This window comes from Microtus ochrogaster, linkage group LG1 (assembly GCF_000317375.1).
Source record: "Microtus ochrogaster isolate Prairie Vole_2 linkage group LG1, MicOch1.0, whole genome shotgun sequence".
Classification (NCBI taxonomy): Eukaryota; Metazoa; Chordata; class Mammalia; order Rodentia; family Cricetidae; genus Microtus; species Microtus ochrogaster.
Window position 1 is genome coordinate 4,483,499 of NC_022027.1, and position 4,168 is coordinate 4,487,666.

Below are 4,168 nucleotides of genomic sequence, written 5' to 3' on the forward strand. Positions count from 1 at the left end.
TGGGACTGCCTAAGTCCTCGTGAATGGGACCCACCAGCACCCAGGTAAGCTCCTGGCTCCTCTGTTTCCCTTGTTTGTGTGCACACACGTGTGTGGCCCCGGCCAACCCAGAGTACTTACTAATAACCCTGAGTCCCTGTGGGTCCTGACAGAGTATCTCAGTGGGATCAGGTCGGCTCTTCAGTGAGGGCCAGGGACCCTCCTAACTTTTTTACCTAGGTGTGGGGAATTGAACTCAGGTCCTCAGGCTGCATGGGAAGCACTTTACAGACTGAGCCCTCCCTCAGCCCCTGCTTCTTTATTTTTTGAGACAGGGTTTAAAGTAGTTGACAGCCAGCCTGGAACCTGCGATCCTCCTGCCTCAGCCTCCTGAGCACCAAGATTGCAGGACCACACCACCACCATCATGGCTGGCTTCTCTGGTCTTTTCTGACATCACTTCTGACCAGCAGCAGTTCCAGACATTTGTAGCTACACTCTGAATGGGGTCTAGTGGACCCCAGAGACCTTTGTCAGCGGCAGCTGCTCGGCAGTGCTCAGGACTTTTGCAATCGTCACATCTGATAGTACTGCATCTGGTAAGCGGGTCTGAGGGTACTGCTCGGTGTGCAGCCTGAGGAAGGCGGAGCAAGACCAAAGAGCCCCAGGAAACTGGGACCCGGATGTGAATTCAGGCTTTATTCTGAGGGCACCAGGGAGCCCTGAAAGAGACAGACAGACCTAGGAGGGTCTGTGTGATAAGACAGTCAACTCTCAGGCCAAGATCGCGGAGCCCAGACATAATTCTCATCCAGGCCCTGAAGACCCTGCCAGGGCTGCGAAGTTCAAGGGCCAGAACCACAGATTAGTAAATGCCAGGGGCTGGGAAGGGGGAGAAGAGGAAGTGACTAGTGGGACCGGGGATTCCTTTAGGGGGTGAGAAAACTATGCTGTAGCTGGCCAGATGGGAGCAACACTGAGCATGTCAGAAAGAATAGCACCACAGACTTTAAATATTCTGTTACATTTCTTTATTATTTTAGTGTGTGCATGTACGTGTGTGCCACGTACGGGTCAGAGGACAGCTTGCAGGAATCAGTTCTTTTCTTCTACCATGTGGGTCTCGGGAATCAAACTCGGGTCATTGGGCTTGGGGGCAGGCTCCATTATCCATTGAGCCATCTCGCTGGCCCAGTGCCAGGAACTTTATAATGGCCCATTTGACTTTCTGTGAATTGAACCTCAGTAAAAGTAAATGAATCAAAACAGAACATTAAAAAAGAAACCCAGCAAGGCATTTTTCTACGATTTTTGGAGGGAGGGGTTGTGTCTGGGGACTTGGGCCCAGCTCGGGGAGCTGACATCTAAACTGTGTAGAGCTGGCAGGAGCGCAAGCTAAAGGGTTTGAAAAGGGGCCAGGTTCTTGGTTTTTTTTTCCCCCTTTGGAGCCGCGCAGACTCCAAGCTGCAGTTCTCAGCCGTCCCGGGGCCTCGTGTTCGCAGGAAGCACAGCCAAGCAGGGTTTCCTGAGCACTGGGGAGAGGAAACTCCGTAATGTACTGAGAGCCGAGGTTAAAAATAACCCCAGTATATAAAGAGCGCGGAGGGTCCCCTGCTCTTCCAGAGCTCGGCAGTCGGGCTGGACGCCGGGCCTGAGCAGGTGGCTGGGGTGTGAGGGAGGCTGAGCCCCAGCCTGGAGCCCTGGTTGGGGAAGCTAGCAGCCAAGGTCACTAGTCCCTTCCAGCCTCACAGACAGTGACGCTGTGGGGATTTCTGTGAAATAACTGTCTTCCTACCAAGAAAGAACTCAGCCTGGGCCTAGCAGTTCGAATCCCAGCTCTACCACCCCCAACCTCAATCCCCCCCCCCCCCCCCGGAATAGCAGTAGCTGCTGAAGTCAGGCAGGGGACACAGGCCCACCACCGTCTCAGCAGCTGGGAGATCGAGGCAGGAGGATGAAGAATTTAAAGTCACCCTTAGCTACATAGTGAATTTGAGACCAGCCTGGGCTGTGTGAGGCTATAAAATAGTAAAGCTTGTCACACACACACACACACGCACACGCACACGCACACACACACACACACACACACACACACACACAGCTTACCAGGCTCTCAAGCCTGTGCTGGCTACTGAGACAGGTCCATCGGACCTGTGGGTTTGGGAGGTGGTGGTGGAATGGTAGATTTTGGGGTGTTTTTTCCTTTTTCCCTGCTATTGGCTCTGTGAGTCGGGGTCCCACTGTGGAGCTGTGGCCGGTCTTGGACTTGCAACAATTCTCCCGAGCCTGAGTACCAGGCTTGTAGGTCTTAGCCACAGTGCCAGTCCTGGTTGCTACTGAATGCCTAAATTCTCAGTGTCACTCAAGCTGACCTTGAACTCAGGGATGTGAGCTCTCCTCCTGGCGCAGCCTCAAGTAGCTGGGTACACGCCTGTCAGATAGCTCGTAGTTTATGGCTTTTTTCCACACCCCAGGAACCAGGTTGCTTGCGCTGTTGAGGTTCTGAGACATGTGTAGGGGTACATGTCTGAAATCCGGCACTTGGGAGGCGGAGAGAGGTAGCCAGTCAATGCCAGGCCTGTCTGGGCAACAGAACTAGGTCTTCTCTAAAAAGAAAGGAAGGAAGGAAGGAAGGAAGGAAGGAAGGAAGGAAGGAAGGAAGGAAGGAAGGAAGGCAGGCAAATGGTCAATATTAGTCAGAAGTGACCTCAAGCGAGAGCCAACACTTGTATGAAGATGAGTGGGGTTAGCTCAAACGGAGAAACGCTGGCTAAAACCACACACCACTGTCAAATTGCTCTGTGTAGCCCTGACTGTCCTGCAACTCGCTCTGTAGACCAGGCTGCCTCGAATTCAGAGACCCACCTGCCTCTGCCTCCTAAGTGCTGGGATCAAAGGTGTGTGCCACCATCATCCGGTCTTTCCTTTTTTTTTTTTTTTCTTGAGACAGGGTCTTTTTATGTAGACCAAGATTTCCTAAAACTTACAGAGATCTGCCTACTTTTGCTTCCTGAGCACTGGAATCAAAGGTGTGTGTTACCATGCTTGGTCATAATATGCCTTCTTCGGTGCTGAGCCGTGTCTCCAGCCCTCCATTCTGTCTTTGGAGTCAGAGTCACTCACAAAGTCTGACACTCACCCTGGGCTAGGCAGCCAGTCAGGGAGCCAGGGATCCTCCTGTCTCCTTCTTCCCAACCCAATGCTGGTGTGAAAGATGAACCACCAGACCCAGCTGTTACGTGTACTGGGGATCTGAACCCAGGTCTCCTTGTTTGTGCAGCGAGCCCTTTACTGACTGAGCAGGCTCCTTGTCCGTCCCAGAAAGGATGGGGGGCAGGAGTGGGGAGGGGAAAGACAATGTCTTCAGTTCTCTCCATAGATTCTTCCAGACAGGTCTGGTGACCAAAGATTTGTTCAGAGCCTGGGAAATATTTGAAAGTCCATTTTGATCAGATGACAAATGATCTAAATTTGTCCCCAACCCCAGGCCACCGGAAGAACAGTAAGCAAAAGACTGACCCAATGCGTAGCTCCATGAAAGGCAGCGTGTGCACCCCGCCTCCTGCTGCTCCAAGGTCTGATTCAGCTTCCTCGCATTGAAACAGAACCTGAGGACGGAAGCACTGCTCTAAGGGACAGTGCCGCCTGAGCTACCAGATTTTCCCTCGTGATTCTTCCCAGGGCCTGGCACAGGGTAGCCACACATGAGCTGGGAGGAGTCGGTTGACCTCCATAAGGAACCTCAGGAGCTTCCCCATGTCCATCCAAGGCCAAGTGACCCAGAGCTCTGATACTTTCATTAACCCGGCGGAGTATGGTATGCACTTGCAGGCCCAGCTACTGGGAGAGCAGGGCAGGATTCATTGAGCCCAGGAGTTTCAGACCGACCTGGACCACACAGCCAGACTCCATCCCAAATACATGACAGAGGAAGGAGGTAGTGGATGGATAAGTGGAAGGATGGTTGGGAGGGTGGGTGGGTGGGTAGGCGGGTGCATGGATGGATGTCTGGGATAGAAAGACAGACTTGGTGAGTAAATGGTTAAATTCAGGGAGGAGGGAACTTTTAGGGCTTATGAAAATCTGAGTATTTTAATTTTTCTTTCTCATAAAACAGAACCTGACTGCATTGCTTGCCCAGGCTACCCTTGAACTCCGGTCTCGAGCGTCTTCCCAAGCCAGTTTC